Source organism: Balaenoptera ricei, chromosome 16, assembly GCF_028023285.1.
Source record: "Balaenoptera ricei isolate mBalRic1 chromosome 16, mBalRic1.hap2, whole genome shotgun sequence".
Lineage (NCBI taxonomy): Eukaryota > Metazoa > Chordata > Mammalia > Artiodactyla > Balaenopteridae > Balaenoptera > Balaenoptera ricei.
The window spans coordinates 111,762,053-111,786,706 of NC_082654.1; the positions used below are offsets into that span (position 1 = coordinate 111,762,053).

At 42.1% G+C, this 24,654-nt stretch overlaps 1 long non-coding RNA gene across 4 annotated transcripts in view; it reads right to left on the minus strand.

The window, feature by feature from the left end:
- Positions 1–22,870, minus strand: part of LOC132350403 (uncharacterized) — a 46,080-nt gene extending 23,210 nt beyond the window's left edge. For all 4 annotated transcript variants that reach the window (XR_009497928.1, XR_009497929.1, XR_009497931.1 and 1 more), the window contains exons 1-2: positions 22,693–22,870; positions 19,817–19,851 (exon numbers count right to left, since the gene is read on the minus strand). This is a non-coding gene — a long non-coding RNA (uncharacterized LOC132350403). The remainder of the gene's footprint in view (positions 1–19,816; positions 19,852–22,692) is intronic.
- Between the last annotated feature and the right edge of the window lie 1,784 nt (positions 22,871–24,654).

Below are 24,654 nucleotides of genomic sequence, written 5' to 3' on the forward strand. Positions count from 1 at the left end.
CTGCATTTCCCTCCACCCCACTCAGCCCCTGGCAAGCACTAACCTGCTTTCTGTCTCTGTAGCTTTGCCTCTTCTGGACATTTTATATAAATGGAATCTTTCCCTTAGCATATTTTCAAGGTTCATCCATGTTGTAGTATGTATCAGTACTTCACTGTTTCTTACTGCCAAGTAATATTTTATGGCTATACCACACTTAGGAATCTAGAGGGCAGAGCCGTCTTGACTTCCCGCTTGTAACCTTCACGAGCGAGCATCCTATATTAATAAATCTACTTCTTGCTTAAAAATAAAGAATCTAAAGATACCAAGTATTTCAGTGATGTGAAGCAATGAGAAATCTTCTGTATTCCTGACAGGGGAGTAAATTGTTACCACCACTATGAAGAACAATTGGCAATACGATCATAGTTAAAGAAATGGTTACCTCAGGACACAGCAGTTATACTCTTAGGTACGTATTCTGTAGAAATGCTTGCAGAGGTACACAAAAGACACATACATTCACCTATGTAACTGCAAAATACTGTAATCTTTCAATGGAATAACCATATCCATTTAATGGAATATTCCATACTGAACTGTAGCCATGGATGAAATTTTAGACATAATTTTAAACAAAAAAGCAACTTTCCAGAACATATTCAATATAAAATCGTATATGTACTTTTAAAATTTTTAAACAATACTGATACCTACTTTTATTTCTCTAAAAGCATTTACTTATTTTAAATTTATTTATTTATTTATTTTTGGCTGTGTGGGGTCCTTGTTGCTGTGCACGGGCTTTCTCTAGTTGCAGTGAGTGGGGGCTACTCTTCGTTGCGGTGCGCGGGCTCTAGGTGCGCGGGCTTCAGTAGTTGTGGCACGTGGGCTCAGTAGTTGTGGCTTGTGGGCTCTAGAGCACAGGCTCAGTAGTTGTGGTGCACGGGCTTAGTTGCTCTGCCGCATGTGGGATTTTCCTGGACCAGGGCTCGAACCCGTGTCCCCTGCATTGGCAGGTGGATTCTTAACCACTGCGCCACCAGGGAAGCCCCCTCATTTACTTATTTTAAAAACTAACCCCTTCCTCCCACCTCAGCTAGGGTTCTTTGACGTCTACAAGCAATAGAAAACAACTCGAAATTCAAAACAAAAGGATGTATTGCAATCATACTGAACAATCCATGCGGTCAAAGAAAATGCTGAACCATAAAACCTTGAAATGCAATCAAGGCAGCACTGAAGTCGTCAGCAGAAGGAACTTCCCTGTGGGCCCTGCCACTGTGTGACTCTGCTTCTGACACCTTAAGTCCTTTGTGGGTTTTCTCCCTCACATTAAAATTCCTGAAAGGGTATGTCATTGACCCGACCTAGTCTCACTGCCCTTGCAGTGGGCGTGCGTAGTCCAGCATGTTCCCTTCTATTACTGGTTGTGCAGCCAAGGGGAAGGCGTCTCTCAGATCTCTGACTGCAGGGCCCTGATACTGTGCTCTGAAGGCCATCAGTAGGTTAGCACAGAGCCCACACGCCTCCATCTCCTTCCCATCTTCCCTCTTCTTTAATCAGCCCTGCATCCAAGTCTGACCACGCTCCCAGCCTCTCCAGCCCCCCTCATCATTTTCTCTGATAAGCATTTCCCCAATAAATTTCTTGCACATTTAACTCCATCTTGCCATCTAATCTTGAAGAAACTGGATTAACATATCAAGTACCATGTAGAGTAGGTGAAGACAGATCTCCAAATGATGGGGGCTAGGCAGAAAAAACACACTTCTCTTCCAGCACCACCATATTCCACGGCCCTTCTGCCGGTGTAGGGGGAGAGTGGTTTTCATGCACCTTTGCCATTAGAAATAGTAATTAAGGAAGAGCCCAGAGTGAACCTCAGTGAACCTAGTGAACCTAGTGAACCTCTCTTCACGACCTCCACTGTATCAGAGTATATCTATTTGGATGCTTTGGGGGGAAAACAAATAACAGAAACTCCATTTTAAAATTGAATCAAAACTGCTCAACATTGCTGATTATTAGAGAAATACAAATCAAAACTACAGTGAGGTATCACCTCACACTGGTCACAATGGCCATCATTAAAAAGTCTACAAATAACAAATGCTGGAGAGGGTGTGGAGAAAAGGGAACCCTCCTATACTGTTGGTGGAAATGTAAGTTGGTGCAGCCACTGTGGAAAACAGTATGGATGTTCCTCAGAAAACTAAAAATAGAGTTACCATATGACCCAGCAATCCCACTCCTGGGTACATATCCAGACAAAACTATAATTCAAAAAGATACATGCACCCCTATGTTCACAGCAGCACTATTCACAATAGCTGAGACATGGAAACAACCTAAATGTCCATCGACAGATGAATGGATAAAGAAGATGTGGTACATATGTACAATGGAATACTACTCAGCCATAAAAAAGAATGAAATAATGCCATTTGCAGCAACATGGATGGACCTAGAGACTATCCTACTAAGTGAAGTAAGTCAGAAAGAGAAAGACAAATACCATATGGTATCACTTATATATGGAATCTAAAATATGACACAAATGAACCTATCTAGGAAACAGAAACAGAATCAGGGACATAGAGAACAGACTGGTGCCCAAGGGGGAGGGGTTGGGGGAGGGATGGAGCGGGAGGTTGGGATTAGCAGATGTAAGCTTTTATGTACAGAATGGATAAACAACAAGGTCCTACTGTATAGCACAGGGAACTATATTCAATATCATATGATAAACCATAACGGAAAGGAATATTTTTATAAAGAATGTGTATTGGCTTCCCTGGTGGCGCAGTGGTTGAGAATCTGCCTGCCAATGCAGGGGACACGGGTTCGAGCCCTGGTCTGGGAAGATCCCACATGCCGTGGAGCAACTAGGCCCGTGAGCCACAATTATTGAGCCTGCGCGTCTGGAGCCTGTGCTCCTCAACAAGAGAGGCCACGATAATGAGAGGCCCGTGCACTGCGATGAACAGTGGCCCCCACTTGCCGCAACTAGAGAAAGCCCTCGCACAGAAACGAAGACCCAACACAGCCATAAATAAATAAATAAATAAATAAATAAAAATAAAAAAAAAAAGAATGTGTATATATATACGTATATAACTGAATCACTTTGCTGTACAGCAGAAATTAACACAACATTGTAAATCAACTATACTTCAATAAAAAAATAAAATTAAAAAAAACTGAATGAACTTTATTTTCTCAGGAACATGAAGTCAGAAGGTAGATTAGGTTTCAGGCACATTTTGATCAAAGGTCCTGCTTAATTTCTCACATCTTCTCTTGGCTCTGCCCTCCTCCGTGGGCCAGCTTTATCTGTGCTAACAAAAGCAACGCAATGGGGATTGGCTGCTGCCTTTCAGATGCAATATATGCTTTGAATTAGTGGCATATATTATATTTCCCACAGCAGAATGCACAGATACAGGAACCCAAGACTAGAGCTGAGTGATGGATAAGAAGATTCTTCACGACATTACAGCTCATGAACCACTTGCTTTCTTTCCCCGGACTCTTGGCTCTGTAGATCTGAAGGTTTTACTGACATGTTCTCCCTCCCTCCCACCCCATCTCCAAGACATAGTAAGTTTGTTGCTGAAACAGAAGTTGACACTGTCACTTGGCTGTGTTTGGCTTTTTGCACAACCAGGAAAACAGACGAGAAGGGAGGTGTAAGTGTTGGAGGGGATGTGACCTTGACTCTCTCTACAAGGGAAAGAGAGTTTCACTCCTTGTGGACACTCTTTCCCTAGCATCTGTTTCTCCTTTCCTCCTTTGCATCAGAACCCCAATTTCCATCCATCCTCCATTTACTCCCCTTATGACTCATGTGATTTCAGAGGTAATAATCCCATTCCCAGCCACAGAGAGGCATCCTGTTTAGTCTATTCAAATATGGTGATTCCACTGGCCTCACAATAATAGAATCATAAACCTAAGTTAGAAGCAATCAACACATGAAAACTTCAGGCAATTATTATTGGTTCAGGGATAGGGAAGTGACCAAAGCTGGTCCAGTCAGACTTATGGGAAGAGCTTTTATTCTACACCTGGGATGGGGTAAGTGAAGAAGTATCCTGTCTTAAGAGCTACTAGCAGCTATCTTGTGATTGTGAGGGAAGGTAGTCTGCAATCTTCTCTGCAATGTTGCTTAAATATTTAATAAAGTTTATTAGATTCGTATTCCTATGTTCATGCAACTCATTTCTAATTTATTTTAAAAGCACACTGCTCAAAGCAGAATTCTGTTTTCCAAATTACTCAAAAGAAAGTTAGAAATTTTTTCGTTACTTAACATTTCAATACTAATTGAACACCTGCTTTCATATTATTTCCTTTCCCATGAGTAATCAAATTTCAGTCATCATGAAACAATTTTTTTTATCAGATTTAGGATCTTTTAAAAATATTTTGGCTATTCTTTCTCATGTGTTCTACTGCATTTTACAGTCCAAAATGATTTTTTTGTCCCGTTACTTCATTCTTGATCACTTCCTGTTGCAAAAGAGAATCCACAGATAATGATGCTGGGAGAGGCAGGACAGATAGAAAAGCAAGTCCAAATTCAGAATGCATCTGTCCCAGTGAAGGAAAAGTTGCTTCCCTTTCTGAGAAGAAAGAGTCCAAAGTTGCCGGCCTACCACTAGGTAGCTAGCTGGCCGTCTCAGATCAGGCTGCCAGATTGGGAGCTCATTGTGAATTATGGTGGCCCGCAAATTAAACAGATTAGGCGCTGCACAGTGGCAGCTTTGGTGATTGAAAGTGCATATTACTGAACTTTCACATAACTTGAAGTCCTGCCACTGAGAATGATGTATTCATGATTATACTGGACTGGCAAGGAAAACAGGTTGCCTTGTCTCCTTAATTAAAAACTTCCTCTGCAATGGGATATAAGTAATTTTCTTGGCCTTTCGGTGACACAGCGAGGGCATGAATGAGAGTAGCATTCATATGGCTCAAAGCCAGTATTCCCATCGTCCCACGTCTTGGTATTGCTTCACCTACGTCAGGGTTTCTCACCCTTGGCACGGTAGTCATTTTGGGCCAGATGATTCTTTGTTGTGAGGGGCTGTCCTGCTCACTGTAGATGGTTAGCAGCGTCTCTGGCCTCTACCCACTAGAAGCCTGGAGGACCCTCCCCGTTGTGACAATCAAAAATGTCTGTAGAAAACTGCCAAACTGTCTAAGAACCACTGCTCCATCATGCCAAAGGATTTCTTATCTATTTATAGAATTTAACACGGGCACCATTAGGTCCAAGCTTGCAGTAGCAAACCCAGAAAACTGTTGAAATGTAACCAGCTAATAGGGTGAACATACTGAAGGCAGACGGTAGTGATTATACCAATAGCAATACATTTATCTGGATTTGAAATTATGATCCTCTTCATCAAATACCTTCAAATTCAAACTCCACAAACATTCCACCAATTTTAAAGAAATAAAGTAGTGAATTCTTACGGTTTCTTTCTTCCTTCTTCCTATTCTGCACCATTCCTATCCTCGTCATACCAAGGTTATACTGAGGTTGAAACTGGATTATATGGCAAGCAGCTATCACTACTCCAGTTGCTGCTGCTGCTGTCACTCACTAGTGTTGTTTTCACTTTACAGGTTACTGTTTAATTCTCCCAACAACCCCATGGGGTTAGGACTGAGACACCAAGAAGTTTAGCAAGTTGCCCCCAATCCATCAGAAATTAGTGGCAATGCAGTCAGTGGGGGATCACTTGCTTTTTCTAGTAAGGAAGGCAACTCTTTGGCTAACAAAGTGGGGTGGGGTGAGAGGGGAGATGTTGTCTTTCTCCTGAGCCCTCCACATGGATGAGCAGGGAGGGGTGTTTGTGTACAGGCAGACATTCGTGTAATTTTTTTCCTGAATTCTTTAATTTGATTATTGTATTTCTGGAGACCTGTGTGTGCTTTTTTGTTTGTTTTATTTTTAAGTGACTTTTAAGAAAAGTTTTTATTTTATATTGGAATATAGTTGATTAACAATGTTGTGTTAGTTTCAGGCGTACAGCAAAGTGATTCAGTTATATGTATACATGTATCTATTCTTTTTCAAATTCTTTTCCCATTTAGATTATTATAGAATATTGAGCAGAGTTCCCTGTGCTATACAATAGGTCCTTGTTGGTTACCTATTTTAAAGACAAATGTCATATGATATCACTTCTATGCGGAATCTGAAATAAAAATACAAATGAACCTATTTACGAAACAGAAACAAGACTCACAGACTTAGAGAACGAACTTGTGGTTACGGGGCGGGGAGTGGAGGGGAGAGGGGAGAGGGATAGATTGAAGTTTGGGATTGGCATGTACACATTGCTATATTTATTTATTTATTTATTTTTCTTTTTTTTTTGGGTCCTGATGGGTTTTTTTGTTTGTTTTTTAAATTTATTTATTTAATTTATTTATTTTTGGCTGCATTGTGTCTTTGTTGCGGTGCGCAGGCTTCTCATTGCGGTGGCTTCTCTTGTTGCAGAGCACAGGCTCTAGGCGCCCGGGCTTCAGGAGTTGTGCCTCGCGGGCTCTGGAGCACAGGCTCAGTAGTTGTGGCGCACGGGCTTAGTTGCTCCGAGGCATGTGGGATCTTCCTGGACCAGGGCTCGAACCCATGTCCCCTGCATCGGCAGGCAGATTCTTAACCACTGCGCCACCAGGGAAGCCCACATTGCTATATTTAAAACAGATAACCAGAGCCCTATATTCTCTTTATTCTGATCCTGACTAATAAAAATCATGGGTTAAGTCTGAAACTGCAAATCTTTAATTAGCAGCTGTTAATGAAATTTTTTGAAGTTAAAATGATCATTGATCCAGGTACTGTTAGAAGACAAAATTCTGAGCAGTGCTGCAATTTAAAAGACTGTTACATAGACGAAGGCTGGGAATTATCTTTAAGACTTGATGATGGTAAGATTATAAATCCTAATCCACAGTGAAGCAAAGTACTGGATATGGAAGAGGGTCGAAGACATGAAAGAGATTAAGGGTGAGGGAAAGGCCTGCAGTAGGGTGATTTCATTGGCCACGGCAGTACCCTGTGGCACTGGATGGGGCCAAGAGAGTCAACCATATATGCTCCACCTTTCCAAAGGGATAGTGTGAAAATATGCACAGATCAGTATATTTGAAATATATTCAAATCTAATTTCCAACCTACTAAAGCATACTTCAATTCATGGCAGATCATTTCGGTTTATTCTGGAGATATCTCCCCTTCTCCTCCTTCAACATTTGCTGTTCCCTTCTCTCCATCCTACACTGATTCTTTACCTCCTCTAGGTAGCCAACCTTACTACCACAGGCCAAAGAAATCTCTCTCTTTGACCCAGTGTCAACTGTGGTCCATAGCATTTATTTCATTAGCTCCTCTGTATGACTAGCCTTTTGTGTGTGTGTTTGTAACATAGCCTACCCAGGGACTTCCACGGTGGTCCAGTAGCTAAGACTCTGCGCTCCCAATGCAGGGGGCCCGGGTTCGATCCCTGGTCAGGGAATTAGATCCCGCATGCTGCAGCTAAAAAGATCCCACGTGCTGCAACCAAAGATCCCGCAACTAAAACCCAGCACAGACAAAAAATATTTTTAAAAAATAGCCTATCCAGACTGTAACATCCTTGAAGAGAGAATTCCTTACTCATGTAATAGTTCTCTGATTATTTACCACAGTACCTATACACAGTTGCCAATAAGCATTTGTTGATTGAATCATTGATGTTGTTTGAATTTCCTTTTGATCTCAAAGGATATCCCAAATGACCATCCTAGAATTGGTGCCTCTTGTAGAAAGGTAAAATTATAAACCCTAAATATTTTGATTTAGCTCTTACTAACTTGGATGCCATAGGCAAAAAAAAAAAAAAAAAAAATCAGTATCAAATTTCCTTGAGAGCATAAGATCAATGACGCAAGCCCTGTTGAGAAAGCAACACTGAACTTGTCATTATCCTTGGACGGAGAAAAATGAGAAGCCTGAAAAACATTTACTTATCAGTCACCATAAAGACACAAAGAGAAAAGAGAATTAGCCAAGTAGGGTAAAGTGCTGAACGTAATCTGAATTTTTAACTTTTAGCATTATGAAGTTGTTTCTAGCTAATTTTTTTCTGTGAAAGGCAAAACATTGTCCTGTAATCATCTATTTTTCAGTGTAAAATTTTTGCCCTCTCTTATGGAATTTAAGCCTTGAGTGAAGGGTTACAAGTTTTTGTAAGATACTATATTTATGATGTTTTTATTATTGGGAAATATAATTTTTAAATTCATTTGTTGTAGAAATTTAATTTACTCACCCAAACTTTAATGTATACACCATCACTATGATGATTAGTTTTCCATCTATGACCTTATACCTTTGTTCTATAACTTCACCAGTATATATTTAGCATAAATTTACTTTTTAGGTAGAAAGCACTAAGACAGTTTGTCTTAACATTCTTTCTCAGGCCCGTTTCAGAAAAATACATTTTATGAATTTTAACTGTAAAATGTGAATCTTGTTTTTCCAGTATCTTGAATATTTCTTTTAGGTGGCTTAATATGGCATTTCCTGAAAAGGCAGTAAGATGGAAAGTGATCTTTCACTAACAAGAGATTTATAGCTTCTTATAAAAAGGACATCAGAGACACAAAATGTCTAAATGAATATCCTACATGTCAGTACCAATGCATAGAATCCTGTCAGCTAGAAGTTTTCTCTGAAGCACTATTTCAAATGGCTAAGGATGTTTTTTAACAACAGAGGCTTCAGAGCTCCTTGTTAGGTTACTGTAGTGTTAAGTGATTGTGTGAATTAAGTTGCACTTAGTATTTGCATTTCCATGACACTAGCAAATGTATTGCCATTCTACCATGACTGCCTTTTGGTTGACTTGTCATTTTAATGATGAGGAAAGAGTTGATGAATAGTTCTATTCAAATAGTAACCAGAAGAGAACAGAGGTGGCTATACCAATATAAAAGATAGAATTTAGATCAAAAACTGTCACAAGAGACAAAGAAGGACATTATATAATGACAAAAGGGTCAATTCACCAAAAAGATATAACAATTATAAAATCTATGTACCAAACAGCAGAGCTCCTCAATATATGAAGCAAACACTGACAGAATTGAAAGGAGAAATAGACAGTTCTACAATAATAGTCAGAGACTTCAATACTTTCGACAATGAATAGAACAACTAGACAGAAGGTCCATAAGAAAATAGAACACTTAAACGGACATATATAGAACACGCTACCCAACAAGGGCAGAATACACATTCTTCTCAAGTGGCGTGGAATATTTCCAGGATAAACCATATATTAGGCTACAAGTCTTAAAAAATGATTGAAATCATACAAAGTACATCTTCTGACTAAATGGAATGAAACTAGAAATCGACAGCAGAAGGAAACAGGAAAATTCACAAATATGTGCAAATTAAACAACACACTCTTAACCAATGGATCAAAGAAGAAATCACAAAGAAAACTGGAAAACATCTTGAGACAAATAAAAATTAAACACATTAACGACAGAACTTATGTGATGCACTGAAAGCGGTGCTAAGAGGAGAACTTAGAGCTGTAGATGCTTGTATTAAAAAAGAAGAGAGATCTCAAATCAACAACCTAATTTTACACCTTAAGCAACTAGAAAAGGAACAAACTAATCCAAAGCTAGCAGAGGGAAGGAAACAATAAAGATTACAGCTGAGGTAAATAGAGAACAGAAAAACAATAAAGAAAATTAACAAAACCAAGAGTTGGTTTTTTGAAAGGATCAACAAAATTAACAAATCCCTGGGGATACCCAACGGCTAAGCCACACGGTCCTCACGACAGCACCTGTTAGGGACTGAACGTTTATGTTCTGCCTGAACTCATATGTTAAAATCCTAACCTCCAGTGTGATGGCATTAGGAGGCATGGCCTTTGGGGTGATTAGGTCATGATGAATGGGATTAGTGTCCTTATAAGAAAAGACATGCAAGCTTGTTCTCTCTGGATAGAACCAGAAGATGGTTGTCTGCAAACCAGGATTCGGGTCCTCACCAGACCTCAGATCTGCCAGCACCTTGATCTTGAACTTCCCAGCCTCCAGAACCGTGAATAATAAATGTTTGCAGTTTAAAGCCACCCAGTCTGAGGTTATTTGTTATGGTAGCCTGAACTAAGACAGCACCCAAATCCTGATTAATCCCTGCTTCTACTAATTTCACCTCAGAAACCAGTCCAGAACTGCTTCTCTTAGACCTGCCTCAGACTCCTTCAGAGGGACCTTCCGAAAGATGCTTTCCTCCACCCTCTTGGTCAGCAGCCTTTGGTTCCTGCGAAATATCTTCTCTCACGGTATTGAGTCAATAAATCTGATTTTAACAGACAACAGGCTTGTTCCTGGTGGTCTTTGGAATTTGAGGCTTTAACACGCTGAGAAAGTTCCTGACTGACTGGGTCCTGAAGGGCTGAACTGCGTCTCTGAAGCCTGTTCTGCCACCTTCTAATCATGGGTGCACAGCCAAGACAAAACCTCCCAGGTGCCACGTTCTCACAGCGTTCACTGTTTGGCTTAGAAGTCTCTCACATGACAATTCTGCTTTAATCAGTTGTTGGCAAAAGAGCCAATTGGTAGTGGGTAAAAAGTGCACTGATAAGTAGTCTTAGTATTAGAAAACAGTTTTTTTGAGGGCCAAGCATTTTCTGTGTGTGTGCTAAACACTGTGGTAAATGTCTGACAAGGATTGAAACATTCAGAACTAGAATAACCCTTTAGGGACTTCCCTGGCGGTCCAGTGGTTAAGACTCCATGCTCCCAATGCAGGGGGTGCAGGTTCCATCCCTGGTCGGGGAACTAAGATCCCATATGCTGTGCGGCCAAAGAAGAGGACAAAAAAGGATAACCTTTTAAGGCAGGTACGGTTATTACTGCTCCCACCATTTCCTAAATTATGAAACAGGGTCAGAGAACAAGAAGTAGCAAAAGAACCAAGATCGGAGGCAGCTTGAATTCACAGCCAGGCTTAAGCAATAAGCACACAGACGTGGCTTTAGTTTCAGCTCTGCTGTCACCTTGCCACAATGAGGGATAAATCCATTCATCTCTAAGGTCAGGCTCTTCATCCACAAATTAGAGATGTTCTAGGACCTACACCTTTCACACTATTCCTGTGAACTCCATGCTTGTACATTCAACTGCCTACTTGACTTTTTATCAAGAACTGTAAGGGTCTGAAATTTTACCCTACCTGCAAACTAAGAAGCTAGCCTGCCAGTTTCATGGTTGTTGTCAGAAAACACAGCATATTTAGGTCAAAACAACAGAGGACTTTATTACTCATGGCACAGCAAGTGGCGTGAGATTCATGTTCACGTCTGTCGGTTCCCCTCATTCCTCAGGTGCCACGGGGGTTACATGGAGCAGCCCAGGTGGATGCTGGGCACACAGTAGGTTTGCATCACATTTGAGGAGCCCTGAGCATAGGGACCCCAACTCTTTTATAATGGACGATAAGCCTGGCTGACCTTTCCCTAAATGGAGACATTATCTTTATTATACTGGACAGTAAGCAAACCTCCCCTCTGCTTTGGAAAGAGGCACTCCTATATTTCAAGGATGTTCACTACATAAATACCTTTGAACAGACAGTCTGGAACAAGGGCTTTCAGTGCCTCTGCTCACATGATGTGCAGCAATGAAGAGATCCACAGAAAATTGTCTCCCAACAATATCCACTCCTTATTTCTATACTCTCTTGGCTTCTGGGGAATCTTTTCGTAAGTGAGACACTTTGGTGACTCTGACCAGTAGAGGCTGGGACCAAATCCATTCACTTCGTCTCATATAGCATTTATAGCTATGATCGACAGAACCCAAGCAGTGGGATGAGACCAACCCATAATACTGACCTCAATCACGCCCCCCAGGGTCCTGGACTCAACCAGATGAACAAATCTCAGAAACCATCGTTGTCATTAAGGGTCTCTACTGACCTTTCCACGTGGTGCAAGGCATTCCCATGGGTGCAGCAGTATGTAATAATGATTGCACAGTCTCTGCCTTGGCCCACAATTCTGACACCCATTAGAAGCCTGGCCCACGAGTCGAGGCTGACCTGACGACCTCCTCGGGTCAAACTGCTGATCAGTTCTTTAAGGTCAGGACAAATTTGGTAGCACCTTTTCTAACTGGATGACTCCCATTGTAGGGAAGACTGTCTGCAACGTGAGTATAAATAATGAGGCAGTTATCCCTCTGGAAGGTTCCCCTGAGTAACCAAGAATAGCCTCATTTGGGGGAGATGTCTGCAGTCATCTTAGGGCTACATGACCTCCTGGTGGTGTTTCCTTAAACTCTTGAGGGTCTCTTAGGCCCACCCCTCTAAAGTACAAGTCCATGTGGTTTGGGAAAGGAGGTAAATTAATGCTTGGCTTCTACACAAGAAGTGTGGCCCCAGAAGGTCACATGGATCCAACAGAAAGAAAATGTTGTTGACAATTGTTGGAAACCCCCTAGTGTGACCCAAATCAGTGGAAGGGCACAGGTTGAGTGCCTCCCAAGTGATTTCCTGGCAGGCTGGTAAGCCCTAGAGTTCTTAGTTCAGCTTGGATTATGAGTCTAGTCCTTGCTTTGCTGCAAGCCCAGTTTGCTCATTTTGTCCACGCCACCAACTAGCAGCATTTGTGCCCCTCGTGGAATGACTGAGCAATGTCTACAGGAATGGGGGTGGGGAAGATGTTCATAGGTGTTGACAGCTGGTTTGTGTGGGAGGTGCAGGAGTTGGGGGCATTCCCTGCTGTTTCCGGTGGCCTCCTCTGTCAGGTTAAGAGGATGGCAATCAGATCATGGTCAGAGCTATCATCTGGCCATGGGGATGGCAGACTCAGCAGTCAGTTTAATTTAAGGGACTTGCCAGAATTTAGGAGAACCTCACCGGGGCATTTTCATTTGTGAGGAAGGTCTCAGGGGCTGTTCTGAAAGACAAAGATTATTAATGCCTCTCCCTTCCCCATACCTCACCCCCACCCCTGCCCCCCAGCCCTGTACCTGGGTGTTTCCATTTCTCCATCAACCACAAAATCAGTGAGTAGCTATAACTTCACCTTTTCTAATCATCCTCTACTCTACCCAGACCTTTTGTCTTGAATGGCCACATGCAAAATGGAAAAAGGCATCTTTTAAAAACTTCCAGAGATCTATTATGCTCCCCAACCTTGGCCCACGTGGGCCATTGCAGAGGGACTCTGCGAACAGTGATCTCCCCCAAGTGGTCCTTATCTTCAGAAAGGCGGAACTATGGTGGACCCCAAAACCAAGAAAGCAAGAATGAATGGGCCATCAGAATACAGCAGCATCAATCCATTTTCATCCTTGGTTTGAATCCTCAAGGTTCGATTTCCCAACAGAATTTTCATTTTGGCCTAGTCTGGCTCACTTGCCCACCCCTGAGCAAGAAAAACTCAGCTGGCAGTTCTGCTAAGACCGTCTGGAATTGAGGAGGGTAGTATCTCAGAGGAAGAGGGAAGGATACTGATCAGGCAAACCCAACACATGTCCATTATAGGAGGTTATATTTTTTTGTCATGGTTCCCTATTAGCACCTTTTTGACTGTTAAGGAAAAATCACTCATGACACTTGGTAAAGACGGTAAAGAAGACTTCATTCTTGGGGGGAGGGGCGCTGCTACAATGGGGTTTTGTAGTACAGGAGAGAGATCTGACTCAACTCCAAATACAACAAGGACAAGTGGAGATTTAGAGCCAAAGAGCAGGCTGAAATATCAGGGGAAGGGTGGGGGCATTCTGGCTAAATCAAATGGACAGGATTATTGCTGAAGGCAGGCCAGGGGGATAAAATACCAAGGGTGGGAGATAAGGAATTTGATCAGATATCAAGGGTAGGGGATTTTCTGACAAATCGACTCAATAGGATTCTTGCTAAAACTGGACTGAATGGGCAGAGCCACTGGACTAAAGAACAGAGCCCAAGATCAGGGCCTCGTCAGAAAGAGGACTCGGAGGAGTTTGACTCAACTTTGGTCAAGCAGACAGTCTTCGTCGTGGCCCATCCTATTTTTTGCAGTCACACATTTCCCTAATTCTTTGATCAAACACACAGTGAGTGAGAAGCGTTAAAACAACAACAACAATAAGAAGAACAGCAAATGTAAGCACAGGGGCAGTGCAAGAATTTACCTCATCAGATTTGATTCCATGATTGAGTTGCTACCATCACTTGACTTAATTATTGAAATAAGATGTAATGTAGTGGGGCTTCCCTGGTGGCGCAGTGGTTAAGAATCCGCCTGCCAATGCAGGGGACACGGGTTCGAGCCCTGGTCTGGGAAGATCCCACATGCCACGGAGCAACTGGGCCCGTGAGCCACAACTACTGAGCCTGAGCGTCTGGAGCCTCTGCTCCACAACAAGAGAGGCCGCGATAGTGAGAGGCCCGCGCACCGCGATGAAGAGTGGCCCCCACTCGCCGCAACTGGAGAAAGCCCTCACACAGAAACGAAGACCCAACACAGACAAAAATAAAAATAATAAATAAATAATAAATAAAAAATTAAAAAAAAAAAAGATGTAATGTAGTAACTCATAACATTTTTTTTGAGTAGAAAAATGTGTGGTCTTTCTAGACCCGCACTGTACAAATACTACAGCCAGTAGCCCCACGTGGCTATTGACCCCTTGCAATGTGGCTAGTTCACACTGAGACATGCTGTAAATGTAAAATACACACTGGCTTTCAAAGACGTCGTATGACCAAAAGGCAGACGGTACGGCAACTCCAAGACTGCAAACACTGGGCGTAATGTACGACTGATGGGAGCAGGACTGAACAGAGGAGAGGTCAACTTGTTAGTCTTGACATCAGAAAGACCATGGGGAGAAGTCTATTTATACTCCTGGGGTGTGTGGGCAGAGACCAGTCAGGATGACTTGTTTTGTGATTCTGTATATGGACAAAACAATTCATTGTGGACGACATCCGCGTGCTTCACATTTTCAAAGGAAAATGATCAACATGTGTACAGACCACAGTCATACATGAATCACGTTTGAAATGCATTCCGACCTACCCCAATCCAGCAAAGTGTATCCTTGCACAGCTTAGCATTTCTATTTTGTTATTTGGCTGCTCCCATTCTTGAAATCCCAACACAGATCCCACCCCTTGCCTGAGGACTGTGAACTAACTACCTCACTATCAAAGGCCAAAGTGATTTATTCAAAACAACCTAAGTTTGAGTGGATACAGTGCCATGCGCTGTTCTGGGTGCTGGTGACACAGCAGTAAATAAAACAGGCAAAAATCTTGGTCTCATGGAGCCCATATACCAGTGGTCTCACTCCTCTGAATTTTTATGTTTATTCTTTCTTCCATTTATCAGACTGCTCTTTTTTTTAGTTATCTTTCCATATATGTACATATATACGTATTACGGTATCAAGGGGAAAATCCTTTCCTTATCAATATTAATAAAGTTAGTATGGATGTTGTTTAGAATTTCACTTTTATCTTGGAGGTATTTCAGGTAATCCCCTTGGAGGACTGGTTCAACCTTCTGAGGCAGGAACTTTCCTAATGAGGGCAGTAGTGTGAAAGGTGAAAAAACTGGCATTCTTATATTAAGAAAAAGGATCACAATGCCTTAAACACAGATATGCTGTTCAGCTATCAAAAAGTCTACAAGGTTGTCAAATGTGTGTGGCCAACTAATGGAACCTGTCAGCTCAGAGGCTGTCATCCTGAAGAACAAGGGGAAATTCCTCTAGTTAATGACTCTCCTTGATGGAGGCTTGACAATGGCCTTGACCCATTTACTGTAATGTGTGAGTAATTGTACAAGTTAAGAAAATTGCACTGGGCATTTACATTTCCATGATACCATCAAGGAAACTGTTGTTCTATTAAAATTTTGTAGTTCCTGATTTAGGAATAAGGTAATGAGCAATTCTGTATCAGTGTCAAAGTAATGGGATAAAAATGTAATGAACAGTTTATTTGTACTTCTGGAGTAAGCTGAATTGTGATTAATGACAGTTGGACACTGGTGACCGTTTTTATTTTTATGGCATAATAGAGATATTAGAAGGTGGGTAAAAGGCTTTGGAGGAGGCAGAAGATTTATTTACTGATGACATCTTGACTTAGGTATAAATTGTAATTTGTGCTTGGTGATAAGATTGCTGATATTTACTGATTCCTTTCATTGGCGTGTCAACAGGATTAAAAAGTAACTAGAATGAGTCCATTGTTTTTCTTAAATGTTTATGGAGCTATAAAACTCTCAAGTTTTCTTTACAAGACAGGATTAGGTATTTGGGGATAAAGTTAGAATGATCATATTGCTCAAAGAGGTTACAAAGTGACAAATGTCAGTTAGAGGAAAGCTCATTTTTATAACCAACAGATTGACTGGACTAATGAGCGTTGTGTCCAGGATGGAAAAATGCAATAAATTCAATGACTGGTAAAACTTGCTCTGTAAGGCTGCCCCTCTGTTCCACAAACTGTCTTCTTCTGTACAAGGCATAATAGCATTCAGAAAATCAGTTCACAGAACTGGGTTGTTGACATTGCCTTTTATCTCCCATCCACTCCACGCGGCACGCCTGCCATGCTCAGGTCACTGATCATGTTCTTGGAATCTGCTTGTCCCCCGTGCGTGCGCGTGGGAGGGGACCCCTCAGGGACCGCTCTTCTTCCACAACATCAGTCTATCTTCCTCCACTCTTATCTCATACTTAACAACTTGGTCACGCCAGATAATGTCACCAACTTTCAGGAACCAGAAACCACCACCAGATGATAAAATCACTGGCAAACAGAAGGAGGAAATGCCCTGTGTCTTCTTCCACCATTCAAGGCAGAGCCAGCCCGGTGAGCACGCTCAGGACACTGCAGTCCTTTTACAGAATCAGGCACTTCAACCCTGTAGGTGCTTGGGAGGGCTGCATGGTGCCCAGAGAAGACAGGAAGGGAATGGACAGTAAAAGGGAACAGATGGGCTTCAGCTTCATGGGAACAGAGCCCACATCTATTTTTATTTCTACTTTTATCTCACCCTTATAAACCTACATGATAGCACAGTGCCTAGAACAGAGGAGAGTAAGCTCTCCAAAACTGATAACTACTGCTATTCGTACTACCAAGTACTTTCCACAAAGGCCCCCATGGCACAGCTGCCCCCAGCTCCCTCACTGCTCTGCAGAAGGCCTGTTGTACTTAACACAATGAAGAATCATACTCTTAGATTAAAACACGTTTAACGGGGTCCAGATGACATCAGCCATGCTGTATTGTAGGACCTCTGAAGTTACTGTGACTAGTGTTTACTTCTCTTATTAAGAGGATGGCTCCCCGTATACACACTACTGTATGTAAAATAGGTAAATAACAAGGACCTACTGTATAGCACAGGGAACTCTACTCAATATTTTGTAAAACCTATAAGGGAAAAGAATCTGAAAAAGAACACATATATATGTGTGTATATATATATATATATATATATACATACACACACATATATATGTAACTGAATCACTTTGCTGTACACCTGAAACTAACACAACATTGTAAATCAACTATACTTCAATTTAAAAAAAATTAAATTAAAAAAAAAAAAAAAGAGGACGGCTCCCCAGATCTCCCTCTTCGACTCTCTGAACCTGCACCTGGAGTCCAGCACCAGTACTCCATTTACAATCATATGAGTTTCTTATTATCACAGAAAAGATCTCACTAGAAACAAAAGTAAACATCACTTATCTCCCTCGTTTAAAATGTAACACATTTTCTCTCTCTCTCTCTCACACACACACACACACACACACACACACACACACATTCACAAAATCAAAACCGATAACAAGACCTTTCCCGTCTAATTACTCAGCCAGGTCATTCTCTGCGTCTGCTGATGCTCCGTTACCACACTCCTCCTCGCTCTGCCCCCAACCCGGTTCTGTGACTACAGTGCAACCAGTGACAGCACCTTCTACCCCCTCCGGAAGTCTGACGTCAGCACACTCTTCCCCTCTTCCCTGTGCCCCCAGGCGCTGGCAGGATTTCCCCTTGCGATCCGCCCTCTCTTAGCGCTTCCCCACTCTCCTCAAGGGGAAGTGAACCATCACTTCTCATCCAGGGTTGTCATGCATCTTCTCCACTGTAATGGTCAGCCCAGTTAAGAGACTGGGAACTGAAGGACCTGTGTCTGGTTATGGAGAAAACAAACTCTGGGGCTTGGGACACATGACGCCACCACATGGGGATAGAATTAGAGGTTGAGGAATTGCCCGAGGTCTCACATCTGGTTAGAAGCAGAACAAAGATGTCCAGACATGAGGAATGGTGGAATTGGATAGGATATCAGTAACCGTCCAGCTCAGTATCCTCAGCTATGAAGAGTTAACACGCAGACACACGCTACAAGTGGGATTCTCTGGCTAAATTACTTTGGTTGTTTCTTGATACCCAAACCCAAATGATGATTCCCCTGTGGAATCACCACCACCTCCCTGTGGCTGACCCACTTCAACGCAGCCTCAGTATAAGATGTTACGGGAACCCAAAAAAACTTTTGGGCCAACCCAGTACCTCGACTCCTGCCAAGACAACAGCAAAAGTTCATGATTCCAGGCCTACCTCTCATGCTTTATTTGTTACCTCTTAAATCTGGTAATCCCACCCTCATCTTCTTTCCCCCCAAAATCCACCACCTCCTGGGAACCTTCCAGATGTTTCTCACCTCTACAATCTAGTGGACAACTTACTGAAACCACTGAGTGAATACTGATGTCAACTTTTCACACCGTGTATGCTACATAGCACCCTGTTCTATGTTTTTAACAGGGTGCCTGGTCGCAGAGGCCTCTGAAGGTCCAGGGCCTGTAATAATTTGTAAGTAGCTGGAGGTGGGTTTTAACTAGAGTTTATCATGCAAATATCCAAAGCAGTAAGTCACCAGACCAGTGCATGAGACAGGCACACCCCCAGAGGCTTGGATAGTCCTCCCTTCAAAGATACACATTCATGCTAAACAGTCACTCCCTCCCTGAGGCAAAGGATGGCCATCCAAAATCAGACTGTGACCTCAAAAAGCTGCTGCTACACTGTGCAGGCAGTGTTAAGACACCCATTTCCTTGCCTTCACTCAATGCTAAAAACCCTCCTATTCTATACACTAGCTTCCTCTCAAAATTCCAACCAACCAATAGAGGCAAATGGGTAATTTTCTACAAGATAACAAAAGTTCAAGGGTATATATTTGGAAACAAATAATTTTGTACTCTGTTGGCTTTGCTATTTGAATAGAATTATTTATAAGAGAGGCATTTAGAAAGGGCTTTTGATTTTCCAATTTAAGTTTGAACTTATCCTAAGTTGGTCATTTATTCTCTCCCCTCTCTCCAGTGAATTTATTTCATGTCCTACTTTCTTTCACATGAGAATAATCTAACCTCAAAGAAATTCCATCTGCATGGGAAATTTGATGGCATTTTCTCTTCTCCCATTGTTCATTAATTTTCTATTAATGAACAAATTCCTTGTAATTAGTTTAAATAGTAATATAATTTCAAGAGAACATTCACATGCAAAGCAATGTACTTTGATTTTGTACTCTTAGATTGACAACAAAGCTTTTTAAAAAATAAAGAGAGCATAAGTTAGTGGGTAGTTTTCAAATTCAACCATAATTAAAACTACATAAATCATATAACATGCATGTGGAATATAGAAAGGAAACACCAATTACCCCAAACAGAGTTTGATTTGTTTGCAGAAATGTTAGGGGAATCTTACCTTTTTTGAGACTTATGTCAATGTGGATATATTATCTGGAAAATAAAAATGCAACAAAATTTAAAATCAGGGTTTCTGCTTGATATCTGTGAGCTAGAGAGACGAGGAAGCTTGGGGGTGCGGGAGTGCATGGTGGGTTATATTACCAACCTCTGTACAGTAGAATGTGATCTGTCCATGGATGAGGCATTCTTGTCACCATTTGTGCTTTCTTTCTTCCCCAATCTAGGAAGTGTGCTAATAAATTGCTAGGATGAAATCCTAAACTCAGACTTTCCTAAAACAGTATTTGGAAGTCTAACATCATAGGTTACAAGATGAGAGGGGCCCTAAGGAACACAGGGTTTAAAATTACTTGATATTTATGGAGGTGCTTGAAGTTCTTGTACCCAAGCAAGGGTGGGGTTGGGTATGAAGAAACCACCAACATAATTCAGCCATTAATCTCATTTGTAGTGTGTGTGTGTGTGTGTGTGTGTGTGTGTGTGTGAATTCGTCATAGCTGAGCTGTTTGTGCTCTCACTCTACTACCAGGCTGTGAAAAAAAAGTTTCATGGTCAATGTCTCCACCAACATTTGAAATTATGTATAACTAGCTATTAATAACTAGCTGTGAAAAAAAAAGTTTCATGGTCAATGTCTTCACCAACATTTGAAATTATGTATAACTAGTTATTAGTAACTAGCTGTGAAAAAAAAAGTTTCATGGTCAATGTCTCCACCAACATTTGAAATTATGTATAACTAGCTATTAGTATTAGCTAATTATAATTATTATTAATTAATAACTAATAATAGCTAATTAATTGGTTTCAGTATTTTTATTGTCTCTCTCATGAACTGGTCAAAAATAAAAGTTTTGCTGAGCAAGGTTTTTTTTACCTGTTGAAAGAGAAGGGGGAAATGGAAAGCACAAAAGGATTAAATTTTGAAATGCATGAAGTCTGATTCTACACTCTATTGGGCAGAGTCTAGTGGAGCTTGGTAACTTAGGTACCTGCCTACTGTTGTGAGAGCAGATGCAGAGGTGTCCAGAGTGAGGATGATGAAGATGTTATTTCTGGAAGCGAAAACATTTGTTCAACCTGAATTTGCTGTAATTCAAAATGGGGATGCAGTATGCCATCCCAGGTACTCTAAAGGTTTTACATGCCATAGTCATTTAACTTTTTTTTTTTACCAAGATTAAACAATATCTGTATTTTTTTGTGTGTCTTCTGCTACCTGCTTAAAGAATGCTGAAAATCACACCTCTATCAGTGAAGTGCTTATGTGCTGAAAACAATAGACACTCAAATTTCTTAATTTAAAGGGTAAATAATCAAATTTTAAATTATGCCCACTAATAACAGAGCTTCAGGGCACAAATAGGAGTTAACATTTCATCAGTGTTCCAGTTTTACCTTTTTTTTTTTAAATGGATGGTGTTATCTTAACAGAACTCCAAGAGTTCTTATACAGAATATGCATGATCAGCATGACTCTGATGCTTAGTAGAGCATCTTGCTCTAATAAGATATAAAAGTGTACAGACATCAATTTTCAAATGATTACCTGCAGGAAATTCTTATGCTTAACATAACATTAATTCAAAAAATATTTATATGCAATACAAAGAATTGATGTCATCATTTCTTTAGCAGAGTTATTACTGGCATTGTTTTTCATTCATCTTTGAGAGTCCTACTGAGGATGCTTGGTTCCCTTCTAAGTACTGAAAAAAGATACTAAAAAAAAAAAAAAAGATACTAAAAAAATTTGGGGAGGGCTCCTTGGGTCACTCTTTCCTACCATCCTCACTGGTACATAAGGAAAGGGGGTTGAAAACCTGGAGAGAGGGAGCCAAGGGAAATGGAAAGGTAACTGGCTGAGATACCAGAACAAGAAGCTTCACCAAAATATAAGCTTTCAGGGAGCAGAAGATGGGATCTCTGCTTCCAGCTGGGAGCAGAGAGTATGGGAGCTTCAGCAAGAGAAACACGCAAAATCCCGATAATTACCAGGTTCAGGAAGGATGGGGTACCCCAGATAGCCACTAGGCTACAAACCTTGCCTCTTCCCACTTTCATTAAAAAAAAAAAAAAAAAAAAAATTAAACCCTACATTGCCCTCTCCTTATCTCTCTTCCCTCTGCAAAGGGGTAAAAATCAGGAAACCTCAGGTACAAAAAAAAATGAGTGACCAACAATCACAAACATTTCAGGAAAATCAAAACATAAAAGAAGAACAACTTTAACATATGCTTTCTCTCTCTTTTTTTTTTTTTTAAGAGAGAATTTGCACCTGAGGAAACTTCTTTTAAAGTGATCAGGACATTAAAACCAGCATAATTAAAATAATCATAGGGATAAGCAAGAATATCACATCATGAAATGAGAGCAGGCAGTTACGAAAAGAGTTAACCAGAGATCTTGGAAATACAAACATTTATTGAAATAAAACCTTTCAAGAGATGGGCTGAATAGCAGAATGGTCACTGCTGAAAACCAAACCAGAGAGCTGGAATACCAAGGCAAAGAATTCTCTCAGAACGCAACACAAGGGATAAAAAGATAAAAGCTATGAATGACAGGTAGAAAAATCTGGAGGACAGATCTAAAATTTTCAGCACCGGTCCACAGATATCCCATTGATTTGGCTGTCATCTTTCCTGCTCTTCTTCACAGCCAAAATTCAAGCATCTTAGAGGTTGGGCTTTTCCCCAGAGTTATTGCTGGCTTCCGGCCCGTAGTGCTGGTTTGGGCCCCGGTTTTCCCCCCGGGATTCCCCTACCAGCACCTGTAATTTCCTGGGCTTCAGACAGGCTCCCCCAGGAAGTCCAGGACCACCAGCAGCTTCAGTGCAACCCGGTCCCACCCTGCGCCTCCCCAACCTACACTTAGGCACACGCTGCCAGTCGAGCGCCAGTCCGAAGCGACGCTCCCTGACGGTGAGTGACTCCAGGGGTCAGAGGATCAGATCTCAATCCATGGATGAGAAAGCTCCCGAGCTCTAGGAAGCCCGGCGGGGAAGCAGAGACGCTGAGCACCAAAACCCCCTTTGCATCACAGCTCGTCCAGCCGTTCAAGCCACGCCCATTCGCCGTGGCCACGCCCCCTATGCGGGGCCTTGTGGGAGTTGTGGTTCCGCGCGGCCGCGAGACCGCCTCGAACCAGAAGGCGGGAGCGAAGGCGGAGCAAACATGGGAACTACGTACAGCTGAGGAGGCCGCCCCGCCTCCCCGGCCTCCGGGGCCACCTCAGCGAATGAGGCGGGACCGCGCGGGCCTCCAAAACAAGGAGCTGCGGACGCGCGGAGCGGTGCGCCTTTCCGTCCCTCTCGCCTTGGTCGCGCTCCCACATCCTTCGTTAGTGCATCTAAAGACTGCACTTCTTCTGCCCTGAACTTGCACGGCCCTGAGGGCCCAGAATTTGGCCTGAACTTTCCAAAGATGGGGCTGTCCTCCTCTCCTTCGTCTCACTGTAAAAAGAGGCTGCTTTCAGAAACCCGGCACCTGCACGGTCCACATTTTCAAACACAAGGACCAAGACCTTAGAAGTTCCGTTGCTCACAGAACTGCAAGGTGAAGCTGCAACACGTGAACCTCCTGTACAGAAGGTGCCTGCCTTTTCTCCAGTCCTTCTCTTGATAAAAATCCCTGAATGAACCCAGTTCAAGTTTAGGTGGTGGTAAAGTATTCCAATCCCAAGTGCTGGATGCTGACAACTTTCTACAGATTTTGTTACTGAACCAAACTTGGGGTCCCTAGCTGGCGCTCGCGCAGTAAAACCAGTCTACTGACACCTGGTGGTGATGAAGGGAAGTGCAGCGTTTATTGCAGGCGCCAAGCAAGGAGTCCAGGTAGGCTCGTGATTAAAAGGCCCGAACTCCCCGAGGCTTTCAGGGGAAGGTTTTTAAAGACAGGAGGAGGGAGAGGGCTTGTGGGGTGTGTTATCAGCTCGTGGACATTCTTCTGATTGGTTGGTGGTAAGGTTATTGGAAGTCAGCATCATCTCCCTTCTGATTCCAACAGGTCTGGGGTCTAGGTGCTTGTGAGCAGCATACAGTTAACTTCTTCCATGGGCGCGGGGGTGCAGGGGGGCGGGTTCAGTATCTGCCAAACAGCTCAAAGGACATGGCTCAGACTATTATCTATATCCCTTGAGGAGGAACGAAAGGTCCTTGATTTTGTTTAATGGCTAAACTATTATTATTTTGTCTTGTTTGACTGTTTTCCTTTCTTTCTGCATTTTCTCATTTCTCTTTGGAACTTGGGGAAGGCCTCAGAGGCTAAAGTTTCTCTACAGACAAGAGGCAGGCAGAGGACACGGGGGGGGGGGCAGGGGTCTTCTTCCAGGAAGACCCCGTAGGGTCCTGCTTGGTTACAAGTTTGGCTGGTGTATTTAAAAAGAGACCAGAACTTTCTCCTGTGTCAGCCCAATAAATAATTTATTTTAATCAGAGTGTATGGGAGGAAAAAAACCTTTTCCTTCTACCCAAGTAGGTTCTCCAGCTGAGGGCCTTGGAAATTAAACTGACAAAAGACGTGTGGGACTCTCACAAGGAAAATATACTCAAGATGGTGGCCAAGTGATTGAGGCTTAAATATCATCTTAGGCTAAACAAAGGAAAAGAAGTTTGGGACTTCTGGGAGAGTTGAGTCAGGTTAGAAGAAGTTGAGGGGAGGAAATATGTAAAGGTTGTCTTGTGCAGCTAATAGTCTCAGATTGTAAGAGTTGTCTCTGGGTGTAGCCATCTTCCTGACACTGAGGCAACTTTACAAATGGAAATCTCCTTTTTTTTGTTTTTGTTTTTGTTTTTTTATTTTTTGGCCATGCCACATGGCATGTGGGATCTTA